This window comes from Hoplias malabaricus, chromosome 5 (assembly GCF_029633855.1).
Source record: "Hoplias malabaricus isolate fHopMal1 chromosome 5, fHopMal1.hap1, whole genome shotgun sequence".
Taxonomy (NCBI): Eukaryota; Metazoa; Chordata; class Actinopteri; order Characiformes; family Erythrinidae; genus Hoplias; species Hoplias malabaricus.
In genome coordinates this window covers 12,968,050-12,992,762 of record NC_089804.1, presented here as the reverse complement: position 1 = coordinate 12,992,762, position 24,713 = coordinate 12,968,050, and the positions used below count along the sequence as shown (strand labels likewise).

The window sequence follows — 24,713 nt, the reverse complement described above, 5'->3', positions numbered from 1 at the left end:
AAGAGTAATACTTGTTTTAGAGCTGCCTGTAAACGGTAGACCACCTGACACCTCAAATGAAAATGATTGGCTTTCCAGTTCGTTTTTTCTTTTTAGTTGTTTTTTTTTTTAAGTTTTCTTCTTCTCTTGTGTTTAAATGACTGTGGTTACTGTCTTTATAATAGAAGCTTAAGCTAAAAAGCTTACAGCACCTAGTATTCCCAGGCAGTCTCCCATCCAAGTACTAACTAGGCCCAACTCTTCTTCGCTTCCGAGATCAGACGGGATCGGGCTTTCAAGGAGTGGTATGGCCGTAAGCGATCACTGCTGGCTGTAGAAGACTATTTCTATATACTCTTCTAAGAGTAATACTTGTTTTAGAGCTGCCTGTAAACGGTAGACCACCTGACACCTCAAATGAAAATGATTGGCTTTCCAGTTCGTTTTTTTTTGTTTTTTTTGTCTGTTTTTTTTAAGTTTTCTTCTTCTCTTGTGTTTAAATGACTGTGGTTACTGTCTTTATAATAGAAACTTAAGCTAAAAAGCTTACAGCACCTAGTATTCCCAGGCAGTCTCTCATCCAAGTACTAACTAGGCCCAACTCTTCTTCGCTTCCGAGATCAGACGAGATCGGGCTTTCAAGGAGTGGTATGGCCGTAAGCGATCACTGCTGGCTGTAGAAGACTATTTCTATATACTCTTCTAAGAGTAATACTTGTTTTAGAGCTGCCTGTAAACGGTAGACCACCTGACACCTCAAATGAAAATGATTGGCTTTCCAGTTCGTTTTTTTTTTTTGTTGTTTTTTTCTTCTCTTGTGTTTAAATGACTGTGGTTACTGTCTTTATAATAGAAACTTAAGCTAAAAAGCTTACAGCACCTAGTATTCCCAGGCAGTCTCCCATCCAAGTACTAACTAGGCCCAACTCTTCTTCGCTTCCGAGATCAGACGGGATCGGGCTTTCAAGGAGTGGTATGGCCATAAGCGATCACTGCTGGCTGTAGAAGACTATTTCTATATACTCTTCTAAGAGTAATACTTGTTTTAGAGCTGCCTGTAAACGGTAGACCACCTTACACCTCAAATGAAAATGATTGGCTTTCCAGTTCGTTTTTTTTTTTTGTTGTTTTTTTCTTCTCTTGTGTTTAAATGACTGTGGTTACTGTCTTTATAATAGAAACTTAAGCTAAAAAGCTTACAGCACCTAGTATTCCCAGGCAGTCTCCCATCCAAGTACTAACTAGGCCCAACTCTTCTTCGCTTCCGAGATCAGACGGGATCGGGCTTTCAAGGAGTGGTATGGCCATAAGCGATCACTGCTGGCTGTAGAAGACTATTTCTATATACTCTTCTAAGAGTAATACTTGTTTTAGAGCTGCCTGTAAACGGTAGACCACCTGACACCTCAAATGAAAATGATTGACTTTCCAGTTCGTTTTTTTTTTTTTTTAAGTTTTCTTCTTCTCTTGTGTTTAAATGACTGTGGTTACTGTCTTTATAATAGAAACTTAAGCTAAAAAGCTTACAGCACCTAGTATTCCCAGGCAGTCTCCCATCCAAGTACTAACTAGGCCCAACTCTTCTTCGCTTCCGAGATCAGACGAGATCGGGCTTTCAAGGAGTGGTATGGCCGTAAGCGATCACTGCTGGCTGTAGAAGACTATTTCTATATACTCTTCTAAGAGTAATACTTGTTTTAGAGCTGCCTGTAAACGGTAGACCACCTGACACCTCAAATGAAAATGATTGGCTTTCCAGTTCGTTTTTTCTTTTTAGTTGTTTTTTTTTTTTAAGTTTTCTTCTTCTCTTGTGTTTAAATGACTGTGGTTACTGTCTTTATAATAGAAGCTTAAGCTAAAAAGCTTACAGCACCTAGTATTCCCAGGCAGTCTCCCATCCAAGTACTAACTAGGCCCAACTCTTCTTCGCTTCCGAGATCAGACGGGATCGGGCTTTCAAGGAGTGGTATGGCCGTAAGCGATCACTGCTGGCTGTAGAAGACTATTTCTATATACTCTTCTAAGAGTAATACTTGTTTTAGAGCTGCCTGTAAACGGTAGACCACCTGACACCTCAAATGAAAATGATTGGCTTTCCAGTTCGTTTTTTCTTTTTAGTTGTTTTTTTTTTTAAGTTTTCTTCTTCTCTTGTGTTTAAATGACTGTGGTTACTGTCTTTATAATAGAAACTTAAGCTAAAAAGCTTACAGCACCTAGTATTCCCAGGCAGTCTCCCATCCAAGTACTAACTAGGCCCAACTCTTCTTCGCTTCCGAGATCAGACGGGATCGGGCTTTCAAGGAGTGGTATGGCCATAAGCGATCACTGCTGGCTGTAGAAGACTATTTCTATATACTCTTCTAAGAGTAATACTTGTTTTAGAGCTGCCTGTAAACGGTAGACCACCTGACACCTCAAATGAAAATGATTGACTTTCCAGTTCGTTTTTTTTTTTTTTTAAGTTTTCTTCTTCTCTTGTGTTTAAATGACTGTGGTTACTGTCTTTATAATAGAAACTTAAGCTAAAAAGCTTACAGCACCTAGTATTCCCAGGCAGTCTCCCATCCAAGTACTAACTAGGCCCAACTCTTCTTCGCTTCCGAGATCAGACGAGATCGGGCTTTCAAGGAGTGGTATGGCCGTAAGCGATCACTGCTGGCTGTAGAAGACTATTTCTATATACTCTTCTAAGAGTAATACTTGTTTTAGAGCTGCCTGTAAACGGTAGACCACCTGACACCTCAAATGAAAATGATTGGCTTTCCAGTTCGTTTTTTCTTTTTAGTTGTTTTTTTTTTTAAGTTTTCTTCTTCTCTTGTGTTTAAATGACTGTGGTTACTGTCTTTATAATAGAAGCTTAAGCTAAAAAGCTTACAGCACCTAGTATTCCCAGGCAGTCTCCCATCCAAGTACTAACTAGGCCCAACTCTTCTTCGCTTCCGAGATCAGACGGGATCGGGCTTTCAAGGAGTGGTATGGCCGTAAGCGATCACTGCTGGCTGTAGAAGACTATTTCTATATACTCTTCTAAGAGTAATACTTGTTTTAGAGCTGCCTGTAAACGGTAGACCACCTGACACCTCAAATGAAAATGATTGGCTTTCCAGTTCGTTTTTTTTTGTTTTTTTTGTCTGTTTTTTTTAAGTTTTCTTCTTCTCTTGTGTTTAAATGACTGTGGTTACTGTCTTTATAATAGAAACTTAAGCTAAAAAGCTTACAGCACCTAGTATTCCCAGGCAGTCTCTCATCCAAGTACTAACTAGGCCCAACTCTTCTTCGCTTCCGAGATCAGACGAGATCGGGCTTTCAAGGAGTGGTATGGCCGTAAGCGATCACTGCTGGCTGTAGAAGACTATTTCTATATACTCTTCTAAGAGTAATACTTGTTTTAGAGCTGCCTGTAAACGGTAGACCACCTGACACCTCAAATGAAAATGATTGGCTTTCCAGTTCGTTTTTTCTTTTTAGTTGTTTTTTTTTTTAAGTTTTCTTCTTCTCTTGTGTTTAAATGACTGTGGTTACTGTCTTTATAATAGAAGCTTAAGCTAAAAAGCTTACAGCACCTAGTATTCCCAGGCAGTCTCCCATCCAAGTACTAACTAGGCCCAACTCTTCTTCGCTTCCGAGATCAGACGGGATCGGGCTTTCAAGGAGTGGTATGGCCGTAAGCGATCACTGCTGGCTGTAGAAGACTATTTCTATATACTCTTCTAAGAGTAATACTTGTTTTAGAGCTGCCTGTAAACGGTAGACCACCTGACACCTCAAATGAAAATGATTGGCTTTCCAGTTCGTTTTTTTTTGTTTTTTTGTCTGTTTTTTTTAAGTTTTCTTCTTCTCTTGTGTTTAAATGACTGTGGTTACTGTCTTTATAATAGAAACTTAAGCTAAAAAGCTTACAGCACCTAGTATTCCCAGGCAGTCTCTCATCCAAGTACTAACTAGGCCCAACTCTTCTTCGCTTCCGAGATCAGACGAGATCGGGCTTTCAAGGAGTGGTATGGCCGTAAGCGATCACTGCTGGCTGTAGAAGACTATTTCTATATACTCTTCTAAGAGTAATACTTGTTTTAGAGCTGCCTGTAAACGGTAGACCACCTGACACCTCAAATGAAAATGATTGGCTTTCCAGTTCGTTTTTTCTTTTTAGTTGTTTTTTTTTTTTAAGTTTTCTTCTTCTCTTGTGTTTAAATGACTGTGGTTACTGTCTTTATAATAGAAGCTTAAGCTAAAAAGCTTACAGCACCTAGTATTCCCAGGCAGTCTCCCATCCAAGTACTAACTAGGCCCAACTCTTCTTCGCTTCCGAGATCAGACGGGATCGGGCTTTCAAGGAGTGGTATGGCCGTAAGCGATCACTGCTGGCTGTAGAAGACTATTTCTATATACTCTTCTAAGAGTAATACTTGTTTTAGAGCTGCCTGTAAACGGTAGACCACCTGACACCTCAAATGAAAATGATTGGCTTTCCAGTTCGTTTTTTTTTGTTTTTTTTGTCTGTTTTTTTTAAGTTTTCTTCTTCTCTTGTGTTTAAATGACTGTGGTTACTGTCTTTATAATAGAAACTTAAGCTAAAAAGCTTACAGCACCTAGTATTCCCAGGCAGTCTCTCATCCAAGTACTAACTAGGCCCAACTCTTCTTCGCTTCCGAGATCAGACGAGATCGGGCTTTCAAGGAGTGGTATGGCCGTAAGCGATCACTGCTGGCTGTAGAAGACTATTTCTATATACTCTTCTAAGAGTAATACTTGTTTTAGAGCTGCCTGTAAACGGTAGACCACCTGACACCTCAAATGAAAATGATTGGCTTTCCAGTTCGTTTTTTCTTTTTAGTTGTTTTTTTTTTTAAGTTTTCTTCTTCTCTTGTGTTTAAATGACTGTGGTTACTGTCTTTATAATAGAAGCTTAAGCTAAAAAGCTTACAGCACCTAGTATTCCCAGGCAGTCTCCCATCCAAGTACTAACTAGGCCCAACTCTTCTTCGCTTCCGAGATCAGACGGGATCGGGCTTTCAAGGAGTGGTATGGCCGTAAGCGATCACTGCTGGCTGTAGAAGACTATTTCTATATACTCTTCTAAGAGTAATACTTGTTTTAGAGCTGCCTGTAAACGGTAGACCACCTGACACCTCAAATGAAAATGATTGGCTTTCCAGTTCGTTTTTTTTTGTTTTTTTTGTCTGTTTTTTTTAAGTTTTCTTCTTCTCTTGTGTTTAAATGACTGTGGTTACTGTCTTTATAATAGAAACTTAAGCTAAAAAGCTTACAGCACCTAGTATTCCCAGGCAGTCTCTCATCCAAGTACTAACTAGGCCCAACTCTTCTTCGCTTCCGAGATCAGACGAGATCGGGCTTTCAAGGAGTGGTATGGCCGTAAGCGATCACTGCTGGCTGTAGAAGACTATTTCTATATACTCTTCTAAGAGTAATACTTGTTTTAGAGCTGCCTGTAAACGGTAGACCACCTGACACCTCAAATGAAAATGATTGGCTTTCCAGTTCGTTTTTTTTTTTTGTTGTTTTTTTCTTCTCTTGTGTTTAAATGACTGTGGTTACTGTCTTTATAATAGAAACTTAAGCTAAAAAGCTTACAGCACCTAGTATTCCCAGGCAGTCTCCCATCCAAGTACTAACTAGGCCCAACTCTTCTTCGCTTCCGAGATCAGACGGGATCGGGCTTTCAAGGAGTGGTATGGCCATAAGCGATCATTGCTGGCTGTAGAAGACTATTTCTATATACTCTTCTAAGAGTAATACTTGTTTTAGAGCTGCCTGTAAACGGTAGACCACCTTACACCTCAAATGAAAATGATTGGCTTTCCAGTTCGTTTTTTTTTTTTGTTGTTTTTTTCTTCTCTTGTGTTTAAATGACTGTGGTTACTGTCTTTATAATAGAAACTTAAGCTAAAAAGCTTACAGCACCTAGTATTCCCAGGCAGTCTCCCATCCAAGTACTAACTAGGCCCAACTCTTCTTCGCTTCCGAGATCAGACGGGATCGGGCTTTCAAGGAGTGGTATGGCCATAAGCGATCACTGCTGGCTGTAGAAGACTATTTCTATATACTCTTCTAAGAGTAATACTTGTTTTAGAGCTGCCTGTAAACGGTAGACCACCTGACACCTCAAATGAAAATGATTGACTTTCCAGTTCGTTTTTTTTTTTTTTTAAGTTTTCTTCTTCTCTTGTGTTTAAATGACTGTGGTTACTGTCTTTATAATAGAAACTTAAGCTAAAAAGCTTACAGCACCTAGTATTCCCAGGCAGTCTCCCATCCAAGTACTAACTAGGCCCAACTCTTCTTCGCTTCCGAGATCAGACGAGATCGGGCTTTCAAGGAGTGGTATGGCCGTAAGCGATCACTGCTGGCTGTAGAAGACTATTTCTATATACTCTTCTAAGAGTAATACTTGTTTTAGAGCTGCTTGTAAACGGTAGACCACCTGACACCTCAAATGAAAATGATTGGCTTTCCAGTTCGTTTTTTCTTTTTAGTTGTTTTTTTTTTTTAAGTTTTCTTCTTCTCTTGTGTTTAAATGACTGTGGTTACTGTCTTTATAATAGAAGCTTAAGCTAAAAAGCTTACAGCACCTAGTATTCCCAGGCAGTCTCCCATCCAAGTACTAACTAGGCCCAACTCTTCTTCGCTTCCGAGATCAGACGGGATCGGGCTTTCAAGGAGTGGTATGGCCGTAAGCGATCACTGCTGGCTGTAGAAGACTATTTCTATATACTCTTCTAAGAGTAATACTTGTTTTAGAGCTGCCTGTAAACGGTAGACCACCTGACACCTCAAATGAAAATGATTGGCTTTCCAGTTCGTTTTTTTTTGTTTTTTTTGTCTGTTTTTTTTAAGTTTTCTTCTTCTCTTGTGTTTAAATGACTGTGGTTACTGTCTTTATAATAGAAACTTAAGCTAAAAAGCTTACAGCACCTAGTATTCCCAGGCAGTCTCTCATCCAAGTACTAACTAGGCCCAACTCTTCTTCGCTTCCGAGATCAGACGAGATCGGGCTTTCAAGGAGTGGTATGGCCGTAAGCGATCACTGCTGGCTGTAGAAGACTATTTCTATATACTCTTCTAAGAGTAATACTTGTTTTAGAGCTGCCTGTAAACGGTAGACCACCTGACACCTCAAATGAAAATGATTGGCTTTCCAGTTCGTTTTTTCTTTTTAGTTGTTTTTTTTTTTAAGTTTTCTTCTTCTCTTGTGTTTAAATGACTGTGGTTACTGTCTTTATAATAGAAGCTTAAGCTAAAAAGCTTACAGCACCTAGTATTCCCAGGCAGTCTCCCATCCAAGTACTAACTAGGCCCAACTCTTCTTCGCTTCCGAGATCAGACGGGATCGGGCTTTCAAGGAGTGGTATGGCCGTAAGCGATCACTGCTGGCTGTAGAAGACTATTTCTATATACTCTTCTAAGAGTAATACTTGTTTTAGAGCTGCCTGTAAACGGTAGACCACCTGACACCTCAAATGAAAATGATTGGCTTTCCAGTTCGTTTTTTTTTGTTTTTTTTGTCTGTTTTTTTTAAGTTTTCTTCTTCTCTTGTGTTTAAATGACTGTGGTTACTGTCTTTATAATAGAAACTTAAGCTAAAAAGCTTACAGCACCTAGTATTCCCAGGCAGTCTCTCATCCAAGTACTAACTAGGCCCAACTCTTCTTCGCTTCCGAGATCAGACGAGATCGGGCTTTCAAGGAGTGGTATGGCCGTAAGCGATCACTGCTGGCTGTAGAAGACTATTTCTATATACTCTTCTAAGAGTAATACTTGTTTTAGAGCTGCCTGTAAACGGTAGACCACCTGACACCTCAAATGAAAATGATTGGCTTTCCAGTTCGTTTTTTCTTTTTAGTTGTTTTTTTTTTTAAGTTTTCTTCTTCTCTTGTGTTTAAATGACTGTGGTTACTGTCTTTATAATAGAAGCTTAAGCTAAAAAGCTTACAGCACCTAGTATTCCCAGGCAGTCTCCCATCCAAGTACTAACTAGGCCCAACTCTTCTTCGCTTCCGAGATCAGACGGGATCGGGCTTTCAAGGAGTGGTATGGCCGTAAGCGATCACTGCTGGCTGTAGAAGACTATTTCTATATACTCTTCTAAGAGTAATACTTGTTTTAGAGCTGCCTGTAAACGGTAGACCACCTGACACCTCAAATGAAAATGATTGGCTTTCCAGTTCGTTTTTTTTTGTTTTTTTTGTCTGTTTTTTTTAAGTTTTCTTCTTCTCTTGTGTTTAAATGACTGTGGTTACTGTCTTTATAATAGAAACTTAAGCTAAAAAGCTTACAGCACCTAGTATTCCCAGGCAGTCTCTCATCCAAGTACTAACTAGGCCCAACTCTTCTTCGCTTCCGAGATCAGACGAGATCGGGCTTTCAAGGAGTGGTATGGCCGTAAGCGATCACTGCTGGCTGTAGAAGACTATTTCTATATACTCTTCTAAGAGTAATACTTGTTTTAGAGCTGCCTGTAAACGGTAGACCACCTGACACCTCAAATGAAAATGATTGGCTTTCCAGTTCGTTTTTTTTTTTTTTTTTTTGTTTTTTTTAAGTTTTCTTCTTCTCTTGTGTTTAAATGACTGTGGTTACTGTCTTTATAATAGAAGCTTAAGCTAAAAAGCTTACAGCACCTAGTATTCCCAGGCAGTCTCCCATCCAAGTACTAACTAGGCCCAACTCTTCTTCGCTTCCGAGATCAGACGAGATCGGGCTTTCAAGGAGTGGTATGGCCGTAAGCGATCACTGCTGGCTGTAGAAGACTATTTCTATATACTCTTCTAAGAGTAATACTTGTTTTAGAGCTGCCTGTAAACGGTATACCACCTGACACCTCAAATGAAAATGATTGGCTTTCCAGTTCGTTTTTTTTTTGTTGTTGTTTTTTTTTTTAAGTTTTCTTCTTCTCTTGTGTTTAAATGACTGTGGTTACTGTCTTTATAATAGAAACTTAAGCTAAAAAGCTTACAGCACCTAGTATTCCCAGGCAGTCTCCCATCCAAGTACTAACTAGGCCCAACTCTTCTTCGCTTCCGAGATCAGACGAGATCGGGCTTTCAAGGAGTGGTATGGCCGTAAGCGATCACTGCTGGCTGTAGAAGACTATTTCTATATACTCTTCTAAGAGTAATACTTGTTTTAGAGCTGCCTGTAAACGGTAGACCACCTGACACCTCAAATGAAAATGATTGACTTTCCAGTTCGTTTTTTTTTTTTTTTAAGTTTTCTTCTTCTCTTGTGTTTAAATGACTGTGGTTACTGTCTTTATAATAGAAACTTAAGCTAAAAAGCTTACAGCACCTAGTATTCCCAGGCAGTCTCCCATCCAAGTACTAACTAGGCCCAACTCTTCTTCGCTTCCGAGATCAGACGAGATCGGGCTTTCAAGGAGTGGTATGGCCGTAAGCGATCACTGCTGGCTGTAGAAGACTATTTCTATATACTCTTCTAAGAGTAATACTTGTTTTAGAGCTGCCTGTAAACGGTAGACCACCTGACACCTCAAATGAAAATGATTGGCTTTCCAGTTCGTTTTTTCTTTTTAGTTGTTTTTTTTTTTTAAGTTTTCTTCTTCTCTTGTGTTTAAATGACTGTGGTTACTGTCTTTATAATAGAAGCTTAAGCTAAAAAGCTTACAGCACCTAGTATTCCCAGGCAGTCTCCCATCCAAGTACTAACTAGGCCCAACTCTTCTTCACTTCCGAGATCAGACGGGATCGGGCTTTCAAGGAGTGGTATGGCCGTAAGCGATCACTGCTGGCTGTAGAAGACTATTTCTATATACTCTTCTAAGAGTAATACTTGTTTTAGAGCTGCCTGTAAACGGTAGACCACCTGACACCTCAAATGAAAATGATTGGCTTTCCAGTTCGTTTTTTTTTTTTGTAGTTTTCTTCTTCTCTTGTGTTTAAATGACTGTGGTTACTGTCTTTATAATAGAAGCTTAAGCTAAAAAGCTTACAGCACCTAGTATTCCCAGGCAGTCTCCCATCCAAGTACTAACTAGGCCCAACTCTTCTTCGCTTCCGAGATCAGACGGGATCGGGCTTTCAAGGAGTGGTATGGCCGTAAGCGATCACTGCTGGCTGTAGAAGACTATTTCTATATACTCTTCTAAGAGTAATACTTGTTTTAGAGCTGCCTGTAAACGGTAGACCACCTGACACCTCAAATGAAAATGATTGACTTTCCAGTTCGTTTTTTTTTTTTTTTAAGTTTTCTTCTTCTCTTGTGTTTAAATGACTGTGGTTACTGTCTTTATAATAGAAACTTAAGCTAAAAAGCTTACAGCACCTAGTATTCCCAGGCAGTCTCCCATCCAAGTACTAACTAGGCCCAACTCTTCTTCGCTTCCGAGATCAGACGAGATCGGGCTTTCAAGGAGTGGTATGGCCGTAAGCGCTCACTGCTGGCTGTAGAAGACTATTTCTATATACTCTTCTAAGAGTAATACTTGTTTTAGAGCTGCCTGTAAACGGTAGACCACCTGACACCTCAAATGAAAATGATTGGCTTTCCAGTTCGTTTTTTCTTTTTAGTTGTTTTTTTTTTTTAAGTTTTCTTCTTCTCTTGTGTTTAAATGACTGTGGTTACTGTCTTTATAATAGAAGCTTAAGCTAAAAAGCTTACAGCACCTAGTATTCCCAGGCAGTCTCCCATCCAAGTACTAACTAGGCCCAACTCTTCTTCACTTCCGAGATCAGACGGGATCGGGCTTTCAAGGAGTGGTATGGCCGTAAGCGATCACTGCTGGCTGTAGAAGACTATTTCTATATACTCTTCTAAGAGTAATACTTGTTTTAGAGCTGCCTGTAAACGGTAGACCACCTGACACCTCAAATGAAAATGATTGGCTTTCCAGTTCGTTTTTTTTTTTTGTAGTTTTCTTCTTCTCTTGTGTTTAAATGACTGTGGTTACTGTCTTTATAATAGAAGCTTAAGCTAAAAAGCTTACAGCACCTAGTATTCCCAGGCAGTCTCCCATCCAAGTACTAACTAGGCCCAACTCTTCTTCACTTCCGAGATCAGACGGGATCGGGCTTTCAAGGAGTGGTATGGCCGTAAGCGATCACTGCTGGCTGTAGAAGACTATTTCTATATACTCTTCTAAGAGTAATACTTGTTTTAGAGCTGCCTGTAAACGGTAGACCACCTGACACCTCAAATGAAAATGATTGGCTTTCCAGTTCGTTTTTTTTTTTTGTAGTTTTCTTCTTCTCTTGTGTTTAAATGACTGTGGTTACTGTCTTTATAATAGAAGCTTAAGCTAAAAAGCTTACAGCACCTAGTATTCCCAGGCAGTCTCCCATCCAAGTACTAACTAGGCCCAACTCTTCTTCGCTTCCGAGATCAGACAGGATCGGGCTTTCAAGGAGTGGTATGGCCGTAAGCGATCACTGCTGGCTGTAGAAGACTATTTCTATATACTCTTCTAAGAGTAATACTTGTTTTAGAGCTGCCTGTAAACGGTAGACCACCTGACACCTCAAATGAAAATGATTGGCTTTCCAGTTCGTTTTTTCTTTTTAGTTGTTTTTTTTTTTTAAGTTTTCTTCTTCTCTTGTGTTTAAATGACTGTGGTTACTGTCTTTATAATAGAAGCTTAAGCTAAAAAGCTTACAGCACCTAGTATTCCCAGGCAGTCTCCCATCCAAGTACTAACTAGGCCCAACTCTTCTTCGCTTCCGAGATCAGACGGGATCGGGCTTTCAAGGAGTGGTATGGCCGTAAGCGATCACTGCTGGCTGTAGAAGACTATTTCTATATACTCTTCTAAGAGTAATACTTGTTTTAGAGCTGCCTGTAAACGGTAGACCACCTGACACCTCAAATGAAAATGATTGGCTTTCCAGTTCGTTTTTTTTTTTTGTAGTTTTCTTCTTCTCTTGTGTTTAAATGACTGTGGTTACTGTCTTTATAATAGAAGCTTAAGCTAAAAAGCTTACAGCACCTAGTATTCCCAGGCAGTCTCCCATCCAAGTACTAACTAGGCCCAACTCTTCTTCGCTTCCGAGATCAGACAGGATCGGGCTTTCAAGGAGTGGTATGGCCGTAAGCGATCACTGCTGGCTGTAGAAGACTATTTCTATATACTCTTCTAAGAGTAATACTTGTTTTAGAGCTGCCTGTAAACGGTAGACCACCTGACACCTCAAATGAAAATGATTGGCTTTCCAGTTCGTTTTTTCTTTTTAGTTGTTTTTTTTTTTTAAGTTTTCTTCTTCTCTTGTGTTTAAATGACTGTGGTTACTGTCTTTATAATAGAAGCTTAAGCTAAAAAGCTTACAGCACCTAGTATTCCCAGGCAGTCTCCCATCCAAGTACTAACTAGGCCCAACTCTTCTTCACTTCCGAGATCAGACGGGATCGGGCTTTCAAGGAGTGGTATGGCCGTAAGCGATCACTGCTGGCTGTAGAAGACTATTTCTATATACTCTTCTAAGAGTAATACTTGTTTTAGAGCTGCCTGTAAACGGTAGACCACCTGACACCTCAAATGAAAATGATTGGCTTTCCAGTTCGTTTTTTTTTTTTGTAGTTTTCTTCTTCTCTTGTGTTTAAATGACTGTGGTTACTGTCTTTATAATAGAAGCTTAAGCTAAAAAGCTTACAGCACCTAGTATTCCCAGGCAGTCTCCCATCCAAGTACTAACTAGGCCCAACTCTTCTTCACTTCCGAGATCAGACGGGATCGGGCTTTCAAGGAGTGGTATGGCCGTAAGCGATCACTGCTGGCTGTAGAAGACTATTTCTATATACTCTTCTAAGAGTAATACTTGTTTTAGAGCTGCCTGTAAACGGTAGACCACCTGACACCTCAAATGAAAATGATTGGCTTTCCAGTTCGTTTTTTTTTTTTGTAGTTTTCTTCTTCTCTTGTGTTTAAATGACTGTGGTTACTGTCTTTATAATAGAAGCTTAAGCTAAAAAGCTTACAGCACCTAGTATTCCCAGGCAGTCTCCCATCCAAGTACTAACTAGGCCCAACTCTTCTTCGCTTCCGAGATCAGACAGGATCGGGCTTTCAAGGAGTGGTATGGCCGTAAGCGATCACTGCTGGCTGTAGAAGACTATTTCTATATACTCTTCTAAGAGTAATACTTGTTTTAGAGCTGCCTGTAAACGGTAGACCACCTGACACCTCAAATGAAAATGATTGGCTTTCCAGTTCGTTTTTTCTTTTTAGTTGTTTTTTTTTTTTAAGTTTTCTTCTTCTCTTGTGTTTAAATGACTGTGGTTACTGTCTTTATAATAGAAGCTTAAGCTAAAAAGCTTACAGCACCTAGTATTCCCAGGCAGTCTCCCATCCAAGTACTAACTAGGCCCAACTCTTCTTCGCTTCCGAGATCAGACGGGATCGGGCTTTCAAGGAGTGGTATGGCCGTAAGCGATCACTGCTGGCTGTAGAAGACTATTTCTATATACTCTTCTAAGAGTAATACTTGTTTTAGAGCTGCCTGTAAACGGTAGACCACCTGACACCTCAAATGAAAATGATTGGCTTTCCAGTTCGTTTTTTTTTTTTGTAGTTTTCTTCTTCTCTTGTGTTTAAATGACTGTGGTTACTGTCTTTATAATAGAAGCTTAAGCTAAAAAGCTTACAGCACCTAGTATTCCCAGGCAGTCTCCCATCCAAGTACTAACTAGGCCCAACTCTTCTTCGCTTCCGAGATCAGACAGGATCGGGCTTTCAAGGAGTGGTATGGCCGTAAGCGATCACTGCTGGCTGTAGAAGACTATTTCTATATACTCTTCTAAGAGTAATACTTGTTTTAGAGCTGCCTGTAAACGGTAGACCACCTGACACCTCAAATGAAAATGATTGGCTTTCCAGTTCGTTTTTTTTTTTTTTTTGTTTGTTTTTTTTAAGTTTTCTTCTTCTCTTGTGTTTAAATGACTGTGGTTACTGTCTTTATAATAGAAGCTTAAGCTAAAAAGCTTACAGCACCTAGTATTCCCAGGCAGTCTCCCATCCAAGTACTAACTAGGCCCAACTCTTCTTCGCTTCCGAGATCAGACGAGATCGGGCTTTCAAGGAGTGGTATGGCCGTAAGCGATCACTGCTGGCTGTAGAAGACTATTTCTATATACTCTTCTAAGAGTAATACTTGTTTTAGAGCTGCCTGTAAACGGTAGACCACCTGACACCTCAAATGAAAATGATTGACTTTCCAGTTCGTTTTTTTTTTTTTTTAAGTTTTCTTCTTCTCTTGTGTTTAAATGACTGTGGTTACTGTCTTTATAATAGAAACTTAAGCTAAAAAGCTTACAGCACCTAGTATTCCCAGGCAGTCTCCCATCCAAGTACTAACTAGGCCCAACTCTTCTTCGCTTCCGAGATCAGACGAGATCGGGCTTTCAAGGAGTGGTATGGCCGTAAGCGATCACTGCTGGCTGTAGAAGACTATTTCTATATACTCTTCTAAGAGTAATACTTGTTTTAGAGCTGCCTGTAAACGGTAGACCACCTGACACCTCAAATGAAAATGATTGGCTTTCCAGTTCGTTTTTTTCTGTTTTTTTTGTCTGTTTTTTTTAAGTTTTCTTCTTCTCTTGTGTTTAAATGACTGTGGTTACTGTCTTTATAATAGAAGCTTAAGCTAAAAAGCTTACAGCACCTAGTATTCCCAGGCAGTCTCCCATCCAAGTACTAACTAGGCCCAACTCTTCTTCGCTTCCGAGATCAGACGGGATCGGGCTTTCAAGGAGTGGTATGGCCGTAAGCGATCACTGCTGGCTGTAGAAGACTATTTCTATATACTCTTCTAAGAGTAATACTTGTTTTAGAGCTGCCTGTAAACGGTAGACCACCTGACACCTCAAATGAAAATGATTGGCTTTCCAGTTCGTTTTTTTTTGTTTTTTTTGTCTGTTTTTTTTAAGTTTTCTTCTTCTCTTGTGTTTAAATGACTGTGGTTACTGTCTTTATAATAGAAACTTAAGCTAAAAAGCTTACAGCACCTAGTATTCCCAGGCAGTCTCTCATCCAAGTACTAACTAGGCCCAACTCTTCTTCGCTTCCGAGATCAGACGAGATCGGGCTTTCAAGGAGTGGTATGGCCGTAAGCGATCACTGCTGGCTGTAGAAGACTATTTCTATATACTCTTCTAAGAGTAATACTTGTTTTAGAGCTGCCTGTAAACGGTAGACCACCTGACACCTCAAATGAAAATGATTGGCTTTCCAGTTCGTTTTTTCTTTTTAGTTGTTTTTTTTTTTAAGTTTTCTTCTTCTCTTGTGTTTAAATGACTGTGGTTACTGTCTTTATAATAGAAGCTTAAGCTAAAAAGCTTACAGCACCTAGTATTCCCAGGCAGTCTCCCATCCAAGTACTAACTAGGCCCAACTCTTCTTCGCTTCCGAGATCAGACGGGATCGGGCTTTCAAGGAGTGGTATGGCCGTAAGCGATCACTGCTGGCTGTAGAAGACTATTTCTATATACTCTTCTAAGAGTAATACTTGTTTTAGAGCTGCCTGTAAACGGTAGACCACCTGACACCTCAAATGAAAATGATTGGCTTTCCAGTTCGTTTTTTTTTTTTGTAGTTTTCTTCTTCTCTTGTGTTTAAATGACTGTGGTTACTGTCTTTATAATAGAAGCTTAAGCTAAAAAGCTTACAGCACCTAGTATTCCCAGGCAGTCTCCCATCCAAGTACTAACTAGGCCCAACTCTTCTTCGCTTCCGAGATCAGACGGGATCGGGCTTTCAAGGAGTGGTATGGCCGTAAGCGATCACTGCTGGCTGTAGAAGACTATTTCTATATACTCTTCTAAGAGTAATACTTGTTTTAGAGCTGCCTGTAAACGGTAGACCACCTGACACCTCAAATGAAAATGATTGGCTTTCCAGTTCGTTTTTTCTTTTTAGTTGTTTTTTTTTTTTAAGTTTTCTTCTTCTCTTGTGTTTAAATGACTGTGGTTACTGTCTTTATAATAGAAGCTTAAGCTAAAAAGCTTACAGCACCTAGTATTCCCAGGCAGTCTCCCATCCAAGTACTAACTAGGCCCAACTCTTCTTCACTTCCGAGATCAGACGGGATCGGGCTTTCAAGGAGTGGTATGGCCGTAAGCGATCACTGCTGGCTGTAGAAGACTATTTCTATATACTCTTCTAAGAGTAATACTTGTTTTAGAGCTGCCTGTAAACGGTAGACCACCTGACACCTCAAATGAAAATGATTGGCTTTCCAGTTCGTTTTTTTTTTTTGTAGTTTTCTTCTTCTCTTGTGTTTAAATGACTGTGGTTACTGTCTTTATAATAGAAGCTTAAGCTAAAAAGCTTACAGCACCTAGTATTCCCAGGCAGTCTCCCATCCAAGTACTAACTAGGCCCAACTCTTCTTCGCTTCCGAGATCAGACGGGATCGGGCTTTCAAGGAGTGGTATGGCCGTAAGCGATCACTGCTGGCTGTAGAAGACTATTTCTATATACTCTTCTAAGAGTAATACTTGTTTTAGAGCTGCCTGTAAACGGTAGACCACCTGACACCTCAAATGAAAATGATTGGCTTTCCAGTTCGTTTTTTTTTTTTTTTTTTTTGTTTTTTTTAAGTTTTCTTCTTCTCTTGTGTTTAAATGACTGTGGTTACTGTCTTTATAATAGAAGCTTAAGCTAAAAAGCTTACAGCACCTAGTATTCCCAGGCAGTCTCCCATCCAAGTACTAACTAGGCCCAACTCTTCTTCGCTTCCGAGATCAGACGAGATCGGGCTTTCAAGGAGTGGTATGGCCGTAAGCGATCACTGCTGGCTGTAGAAGACTATTTCTATATACTCTTCTAAGAGTAATACTTGTTTTAGAGCTGCCTGTAAACGGTATACCACCTGACACCTCAAATGAAAATGATTGGCTTTCCAGTTCGTTTTTTTTTTGTTGTTGTTTTTTATTTTTAAGTTTTCTTCTTCTCTTGTGTTTAAATGACTGTGGTTACTGTCTTTATAATAGAAACTTAAGCTAAAAAGCTTACAGCACCTAGTATTCCCAGGCAGTCTCCCATCCAAGTACTAACTAGGCCCAACTCTTCTTCGCTTCCGAGATCAGACGAGATCGGGCTTTCAAGGAGTGGTATGGCCGTAAGCGATCACTGCTGGCTGTAGAAGACTATTTCTATATACTCTTCTAAGAGTAATACTTGTTTTAGAGCTGCCTGTAAACGGTAGACCACCTGACACCTCAAATGAAAATGATTGACTTTCCAGTTCGTTTTTTTTTTTTTTTAAGTTTTCTTCTTCTCTTGTGTTTAAATGACTGTGGTTACTGTCTTTATAATAGAAACTTAAGCTAAAAAGCTTACAGCACCTAGTATTCCCAGGCAGTCTCCCATCCAAGTACTAACTAGGCCCAACTCTTCTTCGCTTCCGAGATCAGACGAGATCGGGCTTTCAAGGAGTGGTATGGCCGTAAGCGATCACTGCTGGCTGTAGAAGACTATTTCTATATACTCTTCTAAGAGTAATACTTGTTTTAGAGCTGCCTGTAAACGGTAGACCACCTGACACCTCAAATGAAAATGATTGGCTTTCCAGTTCGTTTTTTCTTTTTAGTTGTTTTTTTTTTTTAAGTTTTCTTCTTCTCTTGTGTTTAAATGACTGTGGTTACTGTCTTTATAATAGAAGCTTAAGCTAAAAAGCTTACAGCACCTAGTATTCCCAGGCAGTCTCCCATCCAAGTACTAACTAGGCCCAACTCTTCTTCGCTTCCGAGATCAGACGGGATCGGGCTTTCAAGGAGTGGTATGGCCGTAAGCGATCACTGCTGGCTGTAGAAGACTATTTCTATATACTCTTCTAAGAGTAATACTTGTTTTAGAGCTGCCTGTAAACGGTAGACCACCTGACACCTCAAATGAAAATGATTGGCTTTCCAGTTCGTTTTTTTTTTTTTTTTTTGTCTGTTTTTTTTAAGTTTTCTTCTTCTCTTGTGTTTAAATGACTGTGGTTACTGTCTTTATAATAGAAACTTAAGCTAAAAAGCTTACAGCACCTAGTATTCCCAGGCAGTCTCTCATCCAAGTACTAACTAGGCCCAACTCTTCTTCGCTTCCGAGATCAGACGAGATCGGGCTTTCAAGGAGTGGTATGGCCGTAAGCGATCACTGCTGGCTGTAGAAGACTATTTCTATATACTCTTCTAAGAGTAATACTTGTTTTAGAGCTGCCTGTAAACGGTATACCACCTGACACCTCAAATGAAAATGATTGGCTTTCCAGTTCGTTTTTTTTTTTTTTTTTTGTCTGTTTTTTTTAAGTTTTCTTCTTCTCTTGTGTTTAAATGACTGTGGTTACTGTCTTTATAATAGAAACTTAAGCTAAAAAGCTTACAGCACCTAGTATTCCCAGGCAGTCTCTCATCCAAGTACTAACTAGGCCCAACTCTTCTTCGCTTCCGAGATCAGACGAGATCGGGCTTTCAAGGAGTGGTATGGCCGTAAGCGATCACTGCTGGCTGTAGAAGACTATTTCTATATACTCTTCTAAGAGTAATACTTGTTTTAGAGCTGCCTGTAAACGGTATACCACCTGACACCTCAAATGAAAATGATTGGCTTTCCAGTTCGTTTTTTTTTTGTTGTTGTTTTTTTTTTTAAGTTTTCTTCTTCTCTTGTGTTTAAATGACTGTGGTTACTGTCTTTATAATAGAAACTTAAGCTAAAAAGCTTACAGCACCTAGTATTCCCAGGCAGTCTCCCATCCAAGTACTAACTAGGCCCAACTCTTCTTCGCTTCCGAGATCAGACGAGATCGGGCTTTCAAGGAGTGGTATGGCCGTAAGCGATCACTGCTGGCTGTAGAAGACTATTTCTATATACTCTTCTAAGAGTAATACTTGTTTTAGAGCTGCCTGTAAACGGTAGACCACCTGACACCTCAAATGAAAATGATTGACTTTCCAGTTCGTTTTTTTTTTTTTTTAAGTTTTCTTCTTCTCTTGTGTTTAAATGACTGTGGTTACTGTCTTTATAATAGAAACTTAAGCTAAAAAGCTTACAGCACCTAGTATTCCCAGGCAGTCTCCCATCCAAGTACTAACTAGGCCCAACTCTTCTTCGCTTCCGAGATCAGACGAGATCGGGCTTTCAAGGAGTGGTATGGCCGTAAGCGATCACTGCTGGCTGTAGAAGACTATTTCTATATACTCTTCTAAGAGTAATACTTGTTTTAGAGCTGCCTGTAAACGGTAGACCACCTGACACCTCAAATGAAAATGATTGGCTTTCCAGTTCGTTTTTTCTTTTTAGTTGTTTTTTTTTTTTAAGTTTTCTTCTTCTCTTGTGTTTAAATGACTGTGGTTACTGTCTTTATAATAGAAGCTTAAGCTAAAAAGCTTACAGCACCTAGTATTCCCAGGCAGTCTCCCATCCAAGTACTAACTAGGCCCAACTCTTCTTCGCTTCCGAGATCAGACGGGATCGGGCTTTCAAGGAGTGGTATGGCCGTAAGCGATCACTGCTGGCTGTAGAAGACTATTTCTATATACTCTTCTAAGAGTAATACTTGTTTTAGAGCTGCCTGTAAACGGTAGACCACCTGACACCTCAAATGAAAATGATTGGCTTTCCAGTTCGTTTTTTTTTTTTTTTTTTGTCTGTTTTTTTTAAGTTTTCTTCTTCTCTTGTGTTTAAATGACTGTGGTTACTGTCTTTATAATAGAAACTTAAGCTAAAAAGCTTACAGCACCTAGTATTCCCAGGCAGTCTCTCATCCAAGTACTAACTAGGCCCAACTCTTCTTCGCTTCCGAGATCAGACGAGATCGGGCTTTCAAGGAGTGGTATGGCCGTAAGCGATCACTGCTGGCTGTAGAAGACTATTTCTATATACTCTTCTAAGAGTAATACTTGTTTTAGAGCTGCCTGTAAACGGTAGACCACCTGACACCTCAAATGAAAATGATTGGCTTTCCAGTTCGTTTTTTTTTTTTTTTGTTTTGTTTTTTTTAAGTTTTCTTCTTCTCTTGTGTTTAAATGACTGTGGTTACTGTCTTTATAATAGAAGCTTAAGCTAAAAAGCTTACAGCACCTAGTATTCCCAGGCAGTCTCCCATCCAAGTACTAACTAGGCCCAACTCTTCTTCGCTTCCGAGATCAGACGAGATCGGGCTTTCAAGGAGTGGTATGGCCGTAAGCGATCACTGCTGGCTGTAGAAGACTATTTCTATATACTCTTCTAAGAGTAATACTTGTTTTAGAGCTGCCTGTAAACGGTATACCACCTGACACCTCAAATGAAAATGATTGGCTTTCCAGTTCGTTTTTTTTTTTTTTTTTTGTCTGTTTTTTTTAAGTTTTCTTCTTCTCTTGTGTTTAAATGACTGTGGTTACTGTCTTTATAATAGAAACTTAAGCTAAAAAGCTTACAGCACCTAGTATTCCCAGGCAGTCTCTCATCCAAGTACTAACTAGGCCCAACTCTTCTTCGCTTCCGAGATCAGACGAGATCGGGCTTTCAAGGAGTGGTATGGCCGTAAGCGATCACTGCTGGCTGTAGAAGACTATTTCTATATACTCTTCTAAGAGTAATACTTGTTTTAGAGCTGCCTGTAAACGGTATACCACCTGACACCTCAAATGAAAATGATTGGCTTTCCAGTTCGTTTTTTTTTTGTTGTTGTTTTTTTTTTTAAGTTTTCTTCTTCTCTTGTGTTTAAATGACTGTGGTTACTGTCTTTATAATAGAAACTTAAGCTAAAAAGCTTACAGCACCTAGTATTCCCAGGCAGTCTCCCATCCAAGTACTAACTAGGCCCAACTCTTCTTCGCTTCCGAGATCAGACGAGATCGGGCTTTCAAGGAGTGGTATGGCCGTAAGCGATCACTGCTGGCTGTAGAAGACTATTTCTATATACTCTTCTAAGAGTAATACTTGTTTTAGAGCTGCCTGTAAACGGTAGACCACCTGACACCTCAAATGAAAATGATTGACTTTCCAGTTCGTTTTTTTTTTTTTTTAAGTTTTCTTCTTCTCTTGTGTTTAAATGACTGTGGTTACTGTCTTTATAATAGAAACTTAAGCTAAAAAGCTTACAGCACCTAGTATTCCCAGGCAGTCTCCCATCCAAGTACTAACTAGGCCCAACTCTTCTTCGCTTCCGAGATCAGACTAGATCGGGCTTTCAAGGAGTGGTATGGCCGTAAGCGATCACTGCTGGCTGTAGAAGACTATTTCTATATACTCTTCTAAGAGTAATACTTGTTTTAGAGCTGCCTGTAAACGGTAGACCACCTGACACCTCAAATGAAAATGATTGGCTTTCCAGTTCGTTTTTTCTTTTTAGTTGTTTTTTTTTTTTAAGTTTTCTTCTTCTCTTGTGTTTAAATGACTGTGGTTACTGTCTTTATAATAGAAGCTTAAGCTAAAAAGCTTACAGCACCTAGTATTCCCAGGCAGTCTCCCATCCAAGTACTAACTAGGCCCAACTCTTCTTCGCTTCCGAGATCAGACGGGATCGGGCTTTCAAGGAGTGGTATGGCCGTAAGCGATCACTGCTGGCTGTAGAAGACTATTTCTATATACTCTTCTAAGAGTAATACTTGTTTTAGAGCTGCCTGTAAACGGTAGACCACCTGACACCTCAAATGAAAATGATTGGCTTTCCAGTTCGTTTTTTTTTTTTTTTTTGTCTGTTTTTTTTAAGTTTTCTTCTTCTCTTGTGTTTAAATGACTGTGGTTACTGTCTTTATAATAGAAACTTAAGCTAAAAAGCTTACAGCACCTAGTATTCCCAGGCAGTCTCTCATCCAAGTACTAACTAGGCCCAACTCTTCTTCGCTTCCGAGATCAGACGAGATCGGGCTTTCAAGGAGTGGTATGGCCGTAAGCGATCACTGCTGGCTGTAGAAGACTATTTCTATATACTCTTCTAAGAGTAATACTTGTTTTAGAGCTGCCTGTAAACGGTAGACCACCTGACACCTCAAATGAAAATGATTGGCTTTCCAGTTCGTTTTTTTTTTTTTTTGTTTTGTTTTTTTTAAGTTTTCTTCTTCTCTTGTGTTTAAATGACTGTGGTTACTGTCTTTATAATAGAAGCTTAAGCTAAAAAGCTTACAGCACCTAGTATTCCCAGGCAGTCTCCCATCCAAGTACTAACTAGGCCCAACTCTTCTTCGCTTCCGAGATCAGACGAGATCGGGCTTTCAAGGAGTGGTATGGCCGTAAGCGATCACTGCTGGCTGTAGAAGACTATTTCTATATACTCTTCTAAGAGTAATACTTGTTTTAGAGCTGCCTGTAAACGGTATACCACCTGACACCTCAAATGAAAATGATTGGCTTTCCAGTTCGTTTTTTTTTTGTTGTTGTTTTTTTTTTTTAAGTTTTCTTCTTCTCTTGTGTTTAAATGACTGTGGTTACTGTCTTTATAATAGAAACTTAAGCTAAAAAGCTTACAGCACCTAGTATTCCCAGGCAGTCTCCCATCCAAGTACTAACTAGGCCCAACTCTTCTTCGCTTCCGAGATCAGACGAGATCGGGCTTTCAAGGAGTGGTATGGCCGTAAGCGATCACTGCTGGCTGTAGAAGACTATTTCTATATACTCTTCTAAGAGTAATACTTGTTTTAGAGCTGCCTGTAAACGGTAGACCACCTGACACCTCAAATGAAAATGATTGGCTTTCCAGTTCGTTTTTTCTTTTTAGTTGTTTTTTTTTTTTAAGTTTTCTTCTTCTCTTGTGTTTAAATGACTGTGGTTACTGTCTTTATAATAGAAGCTTAAGCTAAAAAGCTTACAGCACCTAGTATTCCCAGGCAGTCTCCCATCCAAGTACTAACTAGGCCCAACTCTTCTTCGCTTCCGAGATCAGACGAGATCGGGCTTTCAAGGAGTGGTATGGCCGTAAGCGATCACTGCTGGCTGTAGAAGACTATTTCTATATACTCTTCTAAGAGTAATACTTGTTTTAGAGCTGCCTGTAAACGGTATACCACCTGACACCTCAAATGAAAATGATTGGCTTTCCAGTTCGTTTTTTTTTTGTTGTTGTTTTTTTTTTTTAAGTTTTCTTCTTCTCTTGTGTTTAAATGACTGTGGTTACTGTCTTTATAATAGAAACTTAAGCTAAAAAGCTTACAGCACCTAGTATTCCCAGGCAGTCTCCCATCCAAGTACTAACTAGGCCCAACTCTTCTTCGCTTCCGAGATCAGACGAGATCGGGCTTTCAAGGAGTGGTATGGCCGTAAGCGATCACTGCTGGCTGTAGAAGACTATTTCTATATACTCTTCTAAGAGTAATACTTGTTTTAGAGCTGCCTGTAAACGGTAGACCACCTGACACCTCAAATGAAAATGATTGACTTTCCAGTTCGTTTTTTTTTTTTTTTAAGTTTTCTTCTTCTCTTGTGTTTAAATGACTGTGGTTACTGTCTTTATAATAGAAACTTAAGCTAAAAAGCTTACAGCACCTAGTATTCCCAGGCAGTCTCCCATCCAAGTACTAACTAGGCCCAACTCTTCTTCGCTTCCGAGATCAGACGAGATCGGGCTTTCAAGGAGTGGTATGGCCGTAAGCGATCACTGCTGGCTGTAGAAGACTATTTCTATATACTCTTCTAAGAGTAATACTTGTTTTAGAGCTGCCTGTAAACGGTAGACCACCTGACACCTCAAATGAAAATGATTGGCTTTCCAGTTCGTTTTTTTTTGTTTTTTTTGTCTGTTTTTTTTAAGTTTTCTTCTTCTCTTGTGTTTAAATGACTGTGGTTACTGTCTTTATAATAGAAGCTTAAGCTAAAAAGCTTACAGCACCTAGTATTCCCAGGCAGTCTCCCATCCAAGTACTAACTAGGCCCAACTCTTCTTCGCTTCCGAGATCAGACGGGATCGGGCTTTCAAGGAGTGGTATGGCCGTAAGCGATCACTGCTGGCTGTAGAAGACTATTTCTATATACTCTTCTAAGAGTAATACTTGTTTTAGAGCTGCCTGTAAACGGTAGACCACCTGACACCTCAAATGAAAATGATTGGCTTTCCAGTTCGTTTTTTTTTGTTTTTTTTGTCTGTTTTTTTTAAGTTTTCTTCTTCTCTTGTGTTTAAATGACTGTGGTTACTGTCTTTATAATAGAAACTTAAGCTAAAAAGCTTACAGCACCTAGTATTCCCAGGCAGTCTCTCATCCAAGTACTAACTAGGCCCAACTCTTCTTCGCTTCCGAGATCAGACGAGATCGGGCTTTCAAGGAGTGGTATGGCCGTAAGCGATCACTGCTGGCTGTAGAAGACTATTTCTATATACTCTTCTAAGAGTAATACTTGTTTTAGAGCTGCCTGTAAACGGTAGACCACCTGACACCTCAAATGAAAATGATTGGCTTTCCAGTTCGTTTTTTCTTTTTAGTTGTTTTTTTTTTTAAGTTTTCTTCTTCTCTTGTGTTTAAATGACTGTGGTTACTGTCTTTATAATAGAAGCTTAAGCTAAAAAGCTTACAGCACCTAGTATTCCCAGGCAGTCTCCCATCCAAGTACTAACTAGGCCCAACTCTTCTTCGCTTCCGAGATCAGACGGGATCGGGCTTTCAAGGAGTGGTATGGCCGTAAGCGATCACTGCTGGCTGTAGAAGACTATTTCTATATACTCTTCTAAGAGTAATACTTGTTTTAGAGCTGCCTGTAAACGGTAGACCACCTGACACCTCAAATGAAAATGATTGGCTTTCCAGTTCGTTTTTTTTTTTTGTAGTTTTCTTCTTCTCTTGTGTTTAAATGACTGTGGTTACTGTCTTTATAATAG

The 24,713-nt window shown here is 39.7% G+C and overlaps 57 non-coding genes and 16 pseudogenes across 57 annotated transcripts; all 73 read right to left on the bottom strand.

Moving 5' to 3' along the window:
- Positions 1-179: 179 nt before the first annotated feature.
- LOC136698836 (5S ribosomal RNA) lies at positions 180-298 on the bottom strand. The gene has a single exon (XR_010803404.1). It is a non-coding gene; the product is annotated as a 5S ribosomal RNA (ribosomal RNA).
- Positions 299-522: 224 nt separating this feature from the next.
- Positions 523-641, bottom strand: LOC136698489 (5S ribosomal RNA; annotated as a pseudogene).
- A 206-nt stretch (positions 642-847) lies between these two features.
- On the bottom strand, positions 848-966 carry LOC136698981 (5S ribosomal RNA). Its single transcript, XR_010803542.1, has one exon. It is a non-coding gene; the product is annotated as a 5S ribosomal RNA (ribosomal RNA).
- A 206-nt stretch (positions 967-1,172) lies between these two features.
- Positions 1,173-1,291, bottom strand: LOC136698980 (5S ribosomal RNA). The gene has a single exon (XR_010803541.1). It is a non-coding gene; the product is annotated as a 5S ribosomal RNA (ribosomal RNA).
- Positions 1,292-1,499: 208 nt separating this feature from the next.
- LOC136698166 (5S ribosomal RNA) lies at positions 1,500-1,618 on the bottom strand. The gene has a single exon (XR_010802935.1). It is a non-coding gene; the product is annotated as a 5S ribosomal RNA (ribosomal RNA).
- Positions 1,619-1,840: 222 nt separating this feature from the next.
- LOC136698835 (5S ribosomal RNA) lies at positions 1,841-1,959 on the bottom strand. Its single transcript, XR_010803403.1, has one exon. It is a non-coding gene; the product is annotated as a 5S ribosomal RNA (ribosomal RNA).
- A 221-nt stretch (positions 1,960-2,180) lies between these two features.
- Positions 2,181-2,299, bottom strand: LOC136698978 (5S ribosomal RNA). The gene has a single exon (XR_010803540.1). It is a non-coding gene; the product is annotated as a 5S ribosomal RNA (ribosomal RNA).
- A 208-nt stretch (positions 2,300-2,507) lies between these two features.
- Positions 2,508-2,626, bottom strand: LOC136698165 (5S ribosomal RNA). Its single transcript, XR_010802934.1, has one exon. It is a non-coding gene; the product is annotated as a 5S ribosomal RNA (ribosomal RNA).
- A 221-nt stretch (positions 2,627-2,847) lies between these two features.
- On the bottom strand, positions 2,848-2,966 carry LOC136698834 (5S ribosomal RNA). The gene has a single exon (XR_010803402.1). It is a non-coding gene; the product is annotated as a 5S ribosomal RNA (ribosomal RNA).
- A 224-nt stretch (positions 2,967-3,190) lies between these two features.
- Positions 3,191-3,309, bottom strand: LOC136698488 (5S ribosomal RNA; annotated as a pseudogene).
- A 221-nt stretch (positions 3,310-3,530) lies between these two features.
- Positions 3,531-3,649, bottom strand: LOC136698833 (5S ribosomal RNA). Its single transcript, XR_010803401.1, has one exon. It is a non-coding gene; the product is annotated as a 5S ribosomal RNA (ribosomal RNA).
- A 223-nt stretch (positions 3,650-3,872) lies between these two features.
- LOC136698487 (5S ribosomal RNA) lies at positions 3,873-3,991 on the bottom strand (annotated as a pseudogene).
- A 222-nt stretch (positions 3,992-4,213) lies between these two features.
- On the bottom strand, positions 4,214-4,332 carry LOC136698831 (5S ribosomal RNA). The gene has a single exon (XR_010803399.1). It is a non-coding gene; the product is annotated as a 5S ribosomal RNA (ribosomal RNA).
- Positions 4,333-4,556: 224 nt separating this feature from the next.
- On the bottom strand, positions 4,557-4,675 carry LOC136698486 (5S ribosomal RNA; annotated as a pseudogene).
- Positions 4,676-4,896: 221 nt separating this feature from the next.
- LOC136698830 (5S ribosomal RNA) lies at positions 4,897-5,015 on the bottom strand. Its single transcript, XR_010803398.1, has one exon. It is a non-coding gene; the product is annotated as a 5S ribosomal RNA (ribosomal RNA).
- A 224-nt stretch (positions 5,016-5,239) lies between these two features.
- Positions 5,240-5,358, bottom strand: LOC136698485 (5S ribosomal RNA; annotated as a pseudogene).
- Positions 5,359-5,564: 206 nt separating this feature from the next.
- LOC136698977 (5S ribosomal RNA) lies at positions 5,565-5,683 on the bottom strand. Its single transcript, XR_010803539.1, has one exon. It is a non-coding gene; the product is annotated as a 5S ribosomal RNA (ribosomal RNA).
- Positions 5,684-5,889: 206 nt separating this feature from the next.
- On the bottom strand, positions 5,890-6,008 carry LOC136698976 (5S ribosomal RNA). The gene has a single exon (XR_010803538.1). It is a non-coding gene; the product is annotated as a 5S ribosomal RNA (ribosomal RNA).
- A 208-nt stretch (positions 6,009-6,216) lies between these two features.
- On the bottom strand, positions 6,217-6,335 carry LOC136698164 (5S ribosomal RNA). The gene has a single exon (XR_010802933.1). It is a non-coding gene; the product is annotated as a 5S ribosomal RNA (ribosomal RNA).
- Positions 6,336-6,557: 222 nt separating this feature from the next.
- On the bottom strand, positions 6,558-6,676 carry LOC136698829 (5S ribosomal RNA). Its single transcript, XR_010803397.1, has one exon. It is a non-coding gene; the product is annotated as a 5S ribosomal RNA (ribosomal RNA).
- Positions 6,677-6,900: 224 nt separating this feature from the next.
- Positions 6,901-7,019, bottom strand: LOC136698483 (5S ribosomal RNA; annotated as a pseudogene).
- A 221-nt stretch (positions 7,020-7,240) lies between these two features.
- LOC136698828 (5S ribosomal RNA) lies at positions 7,241-7,359 on the bottom strand. Its single transcript, XR_010803396.1, has one exon. It is a non-coding gene; the product is annotated as a 5S ribosomal RNA (ribosomal RNA).
- Positions 7,360-7,583: 224 nt separating this feature from the next.
- On the bottom strand, positions 7,584-7,702 carry LOC136698482 (5S ribosomal RNA; annotated as a pseudogene).
- Positions 7,703-7,923: 221 nt separating this feature from the next.
- Positions 7,924-8,042, bottom strand: LOC136698827 (5S ribosomal RNA). The gene has a single exon (XR_010803395.1). It is a non-coding gene; the product is annotated as a 5S ribosomal RNA (ribosomal RNA).
- A 224-nt stretch (positions 8,043-8,266) lies between these two features.
- LOC136698481 (5S ribosomal RNA) lies at positions 8,267-8,385 on the bottom strand (annotated as a pseudogene).
- Positions 8,386-8,606: 221 nt separating this feature from the next.
- LOC136698163 (5S ribosomal RNA) lies at positions 8,607-8,725 on the bottom strand. Its single transcript, XR_010802932.1, has one exon. It is a non-coding gene; the product is annotated as a 5S ribosomal RNA (ribosomal RNA).
- Positions 8,726-8,946: 221 nt separating this feature from the next.
- Positions 8,947-9,065, bottom strand: LOC136698161 (5S ribosomal RNA). The gene has a single exon (XR_010802931.1). It is a non-coding gene; the product is annotated as a 5S ribosomal RNA (ribosomal RNA).
- Positions 9,066-9,273: 208 nt separating this feature from the next.
- LOC136698160 (5S ribosomal RNA) lies at positions 9,274-9,392 on the bottom strand. The gene has a single exon (XR_010802930.1). It is a non-coding gene; the product is annotated as a 5S ribosomal RNA (ribosomal RNA).
- Positions 9,393-9,614: 222 nt separating this feature from the next.
- Positions 9,615-9,733, bottom strand: LOC136698168 (5S ribosomal RNA). Its single transcript, XR_010802937.1, has one exon. It is a non-coding gene; the product is annotated as a 5S ribosomal RNA (ribosomal RNA).
- Positions 9,734-9,939: 206 nt separating this feature from the next.
- LOC136698826 (5S ribosomal RNA) lies at positions 9,940-10,058 on the bottom strand. The gene has a single exon (XR_010803394.1). It is a non-coding gene; the product is annotated as a 5S ribosomal RNA (ribosomal RNA).
- A 208-nt stretch (positions 10,059-10,266) lies between these two features.
- On the bottom strand, positions 10,267-10,385 carry LOC136698159 (5S ribosomal RNA). The gene has a single exon (XR_010802929.1). It is a non-coding gene; the product is annotated as a 5S ribosomal RNA (ribosomal RNA).
- Positions 10,386-10,607: 222 nt separating this feature from the next.
- On the bottom strand, positions 10,608-10,726 carry LOC136698156 (5S ribosomal RNA). The gene has a single exon (XR_010802926.1). It is a non-coding gene; the product is annotated as a 5S ribosomal RNA (ribosomal RNA).
- Positions 10,727-10,932: 206 nt separating this feature from the next.
- Positions 10,933-11,051, bottom strand: LOC136698144 (5S ribosomal RNA). The gene has a single exon (XR_010802915.1). It is a non-coding gene; the product is annotated as a 5S ribosomal RNA (ribosomal RNA).
- A 206-nt stretch (positions 11,052-11,257) lies between these two features.
- On the bottom strand, positions 11,258-11,376 carry LOC136698294 (5S ribosomal RNA). Its single transcript, XR_010803057.1, has one exon. It is a non-coding gene; the product is annotated as a 5S ribosomal RNA (ribosomal RNA).
- Positions 11,377-11,598: 222 nt separating this feature from the next.
- On the bottom strand, positions 11,599-11,717 carry LOC136698825 (5S ribosomal RNA). The gene has a single exon (XR_010803393.1). It is a non-coding gene; the product is annotated as a 5S ribosomal RNA (ribosomal RNA).
- A 206-nt stretch (positions 11,718-11,923) lies between these two features.
- LOC136698293 (5S ribosomal RNA) lies at positions 11,924-12,042 on the bottom strand. Its single transcript, XR_010803056.1, has one exon. It is a non-coding gene; the product is annotated as a 5S ribosomal RNA (ribosomal RNA).
- Positions 12,043-12,264: 222 nt separating this feature from the next.
- LOC136698133 (5S ribosomal RNA) lies at positions 12,265-12,383 on the bottom strand. Its single transcript, XR_010802904.1, has one exon. It is a non-coding gene; the product is annotated as a 5S ribosomal RNA (ribosomal RNA).
- A 206-nt stretch (positions 12,384-12,589) lies between these two features.
- On the bottom strand, positions 12,590-12,708 carry LOC136698121 (5S ribosomal RNA). The gene has a single exon (XR_010802893.1). It is a non-coding gene; the product is annotated as a 5S ribosomal RNA (ribosomal RNA).
- Positions 12,709-12,914: 206 nt separating this feature from the next.
- LOC136698292 (5S ribosomal RNA) lies at positions 12,915-13,033 on the bottom strand. Its single transcript, XR_010803055.1, has one exon. It is a non-coding gene; the product is annotated as a 5S ribosomal RNA (ribosomal RNA).
- A 222-nt stretch (positions 13,034-13,255) lies between these two features.
- On the bottom strand, positions 13,256-13,374 carry LOC136698824 (5S ribosomal RNA). The gene has a single exon (XR_010803392.1). It is a non-coding gene; the product is annotated as a 5S ribosomal RNA (ribosomal RNA).
- A 206-nt stretch (positions 13,375-13,580) lies between these two features.
- LOC136698291 (5S ribosomal RNA) lies at positions 13,581-13,699 on the bottom strand. The gene has a single exon (XR_010803054.1). It is a non-coding gene; the product is annotated as a 5S ribosomal RNA (ribosomal RNA).
- Positions 13,700-13,921: 222 nt separating this feature from the next.
- LOC136698158 (5S ribosomal RNA) lies at positions 13,922-14,040 on the bottom strand. Its single transcript, XR_010802928.1, has one exon. It is a non-coding gene; the product is annotated as a 5S ribosomal RNA (ribosomal RNA).
- Positions 14,041-14,248: 208 nt separating this feature from the next.
- LOC136698157 (5S ribosomal RNA) lies at positions 14,249-14,367 on the bottom strand. Its single transcript, XR_010802927.1, has one exon. It is a non-coding gene; the product is annotated as a 5S ribosomal RNA (ribosomal RNA).
- A 224-nt stretch (positions 14,368-14,591) lies between these two features.
- LOC136698823 (5S ribosomal RNA) lies at positions 14,592-14,710 on the bottom strand. Its single transcript, XR_010803391.1, has one exon. It is a non-coding gene; the product is annotated as a 5S ribosomal RNA (ribosomal RNA).
- A 224-nt stretch (positions 14,711-14,934) lies between these two features.
- Positions 14,935-15,053, bottom strand: LOC136698480 (5S ribosomal RNA; annotated as a pseudogene).
- A 221-nt stretch (positions 15,054-15,274) lies between these two features.
- On the bottom strand, positions 15,275-15,393 carry LOC136698822 (5S ribosomal RNA). The gene has a single exon (XR_010803390.1). It is a non-coding gene; the product is annotated as a 5S ribosomal RNA (ribosomal RNA).
- Positions 15,394-15,599: 206 nt separating this feature from the next.
- On the bottom strand, positions 15,600-15,718 carry LOC136698820 (5S ribosomal RNA). The gene has a single exon (XR_010803388.1). It is a non-coding gene; the product is annotated as a 5S ribosomal RNA (ribosomal RNA).
- Positions 15,719-15,940: 222 nt separating this feature from the next.
- Positions 15,941-16,059, bottom strand: LOC136698110 (5S ribosomal RNA). The gene has a single exon (XR_010802882.1). It is a non-coding gene; the product is annotated as a 5S ribosomal RNA (ribosomal RNA).
- Positions 16,060-16,265: 206 nt separating this feature from the next.
- On the bottom strand, positions 16,266-16,384 carry LOC136698819 (5S ribosomal RNA). Its single transcript, XR_010803387.1, has one exon. It is a non-coding gene; the product is annotated as a 5S ribosomal RNA (ribosomal RNA).
- A 222-nt stretch (positions 16,385-16,606) lies between these two features.
- On the bottom strand, positions 16,607-16,725 carry LOC136698155 (5S ribosomal RNA). The gene has a single exon (XR_010802925.1). It is a non-coding gene; the product is annotated as a 5S ribosomal RNA (ribosomal RNA).
- A 222-nt stretch (positions 16,726-16,947) lies between these two features.
- Positions 16,948-17,066, bottom strand: LOC136698154 (5S ribosomal RNA). The gene has a single exon (XR_010802924.1). It is a non-coding gene; the product is annotated as a 5S ribosomal RNA (ribosomal RNA).
- Positions 17,067-17,274: 208 nt separating this feature from the next.
- LOC136698153 (5S ribosomal RNA) lies at positions 17,275-17,393 on the bottom strand. The gene has a single exon (XR_010802923.1). It is a non-coding gene; the product is annotated as a 5S ribosomal RNA (ribosomal RNA).
- Positions 17,394-17,615: 222 nt separating this feature from the next.
- Positions 17,616-17,734, bottom strand: LOC136698818 (5S ribosomal RNA). Its single transcript, XR_010803386.1, has one exon. It is a non-coding gene; the product is annotated as a 5S ribosomal RNA (ribosomal RNA).
- Positions 17,735-17,958: 224 nt separating this feature from the next.
- LOC136698479 (5S ribosomal RNA) lies at positions 17,959-18,077 on the bottom strand (annotated as a pseudogene).
- A 224-nt stretch (positions 18,078-18,301) lies between these two features.
- On the bottom strand, positions 18,302-18,420 carry LOC136698477 (5S ribosomal RNA; annotated as a pseudogene).
- Positions 18,421-18,641: 221 nt separating this feature from the next.
- On the bottom strand, positions 18,642-18,760 carry LOC136698152 (5S ribosomal RNA). Its single transcript, XR_010802922.1, has one exon. It is a non-coding gene; the product is annotated as a 5S ribosomal RNA (ribosomal RNA).
- Positions 18,761-18,968: 208 nt separating this feature from the next.
- LOC136698151 (5S ribosomal RNA) lies at positions 18,969-19,087 on the bottom strand. Its single transcript, XR_010802921.1, has one exon. It is a non-coding gene; the product is annotated as a 5S ribosomal RNA (ribosomal RNA).
- Positions 19,088-19,309: 222 nt separating this feature from the next.
- Positions 19,310-19,428, bottom strand: LOC136698817 (5S ribosomal RNA). Its single transcript, XR_010803385.1, has one exon. It is a non-coding gene; the product is annotated as a 5S ribosomal RNA (ribosomal RNA).
- Positions 19,429-19,652: 224 nt separating this feature from the next.
- On the bottom strand, positions 19,653-19,771 carry LOC136698476 (5S ribosomal RNA; annotated as a pseudogene).
- A 222-nt stretch (positions 19,772-19,993) lies between these two features.
- LOC136698150 (5S ribosomal RNA) lies at positions 19,994-20,112 on the bottom strand. Its single transcript, XR_010802920.1, has one exon. It is a non-coding gene; the product is annotated as a 5S ribosomal RNA (ribosomal RNA).
- A 224-nt stretch (positions 20,113-20,336) lies between these two features.
- On the bottom strand, positions 20,337-20,455 carry LOC136698475 (5S ribosomal RNA; annotated as a pseudogene).
- A 221-nt stretch (positions 20,456-20,676) lies between these two features.
- Positions 20,677-20,795, bottom strand: LOC136698149 (5S ribosomal RNA). The gene has a single exon (XR_010802919.1). It is a non-coding gene; the product is annotated as a 5S ribosomal RNA (ribosomal RNA).
- A 208-nt stretch (positions 20,796-21,003) lies between these two features.
- On the bottom strand, positions 21,004-21,122 carry LOC136698428 (5S ribosomal RNA; annotated as a pseudogene).
- Positions 21,123-21,344: 222 nt separating this feature from the next.
- Positions 21,345-21,463, bottom strand: LOC136698816 (5S ribosomal RNA). Its single transcript, XR_010803384.1, has one exon. It is a non-coding gene; the product is annotated as a 5S ribosomal RNA (ribosomal RNA).
- A 223-nt stretch (positions 21,464-21,686) lies between these two features.
- LOC136698474 (5S ribosomal RNA) lies at positions 21,687-21,805 on the bottom strand (annotated as a pseudogene).
- Positions 21,806-22,027: 222 nt separating this feature from the next.
- Positions 22,028-22,146, bottom strand: LOC136698148 (5S ribosomal RNA). The gene has a single exon (XR_010802918.1). It is a non-coding gene; the product is annotated as a 5S ribosomal RNA (ribosomal RNA).
- A 222-nt stretch (positions 22,147-22,368) lies between these two features.
- Positions 22,369-22,487, bottom strand: LOC136698147 (5S ribosomal RNA). The gene has a single exon (XR_010802917.1). It is a non-coding gene; the product is annotated as a 5S ribosomal RNA (ribosomal RNA).
- Positions 22,488-22,709: 222 nt separating this feature from the next.
- On the bottom strand, positions 22,710-22,828 carry LOC136698145 (5S ribosomal RNA). The gene has a single exon (XR_010802916.1). It is a non-coding gene; the product is annotated as a 5S ribosomal RNA (ribosomal RNA).
- A 222-nt stretch (positions 22,829-23,050) lies between these two features.
- LOC136698143 (5S ribosomal RNA) lies at positions 23,051-23,169 on the bottom strand. Its single transcript, XR_010802914.1, has one exon. It is a non-coding gene; the product is annotated as a 5S ribosomal RNA (ribosomal RNA).
- Positions 23,170-23,377: 208 nt separating this feature from the next.
- On the bottom strand, positions 23,378-23,496 carry LOC136698142 (5S ribosomal RNA). The gene has a single exon (XR_010802913.1). It is a non-coding gene; the product is annotated as a 5S ribosomal RNA (ribosomal RNA).
- A 224-nt stretch (positions 23,497-23,720) lies between these two features.
- On the bottom strand, positions 23,721-23,839 carry LOC136698815 (5S ribosomal RNA). The gene has a single exon (XR_010803383.1). It is a non-coding gene; the product is annotated as a 5S ribosomal RNA (ribosomal RNA).
- Positions 23,840-24,063: 224 nt separating this feature from the next.
- LOC136698473 (5S ribosomal RNA) lies at positions 24,064-24,182 on the bottom strand (annotated as a pseudogene).
- Positions 24,183-24,403: 221 nt separating this feature from the next.
- Positions 24,404-24,522, bottom strand: LOC136698814 (5S ribosomal RNA). Its single transcript, XR_010803382.1, has one exon. It is a non-coding gene; the product is annotated as a 5S ribosomal RNA (ribosomal RNA).
- Between the last annotated feature and the right edge of the window lie 191 nt (positions 24,523-24,713).